The following is a 439-nucleotide window of genomic DNA, read 5'->3' on the forward strand; positions in this document are numbered from 1 at the left end:
CAAGCGACTTCCAGTAAAAAACATCCTGTGCCAGGGCAGGCGAGCGGGGCCGCGCTGCCGCCCTCGCCGCGGGTGACACCGGCCGTGGCCCCTGGGGCTCCGCTGCTTTCCCTGGATCCGCTGGCTCCGAGCGGAGTCACGGGAAAACGAGCGTGGATCTCATCCTGCATTCCCAGCCAGCACCCCGTGGGGCCAGGCCACCTCCTGTCACATCCCTGCTGTCCCAGCAGAAGGGGCTCCAGACGGGGGATCCTGGGGGATTTTCCCAGGGTTTGAACCTCTGAAACTCCTTGGTGAAAATTCTCTGGTAGTATCTCCTTGAAGGGCCAGTAGTGATTTGTCTTTCCCAGTGGATTAAAAGAATCCCAGAACTGGTCTGGCTTGGAAGGACCTTGAATCCCCCCCAGTGCCCCCCCTGCCATGGCAGGGACACCTCCCA

Source organism: Geospiza fortis, unplaced genomic scaffold (genome assembly GCF_000277835.1).
Source record: "Geospiza fortis unplaced genomic scaffold, GeoFor_1.0 scaffold69, whole genome shotgun sequence".
NCBI classification, from domain to species: domain Eukaryota; kingdom Metazoa; phylum Chordata; class Aves; order Passeriformes; family Thraupidae; genus Geospiza; species Geospiza fortis.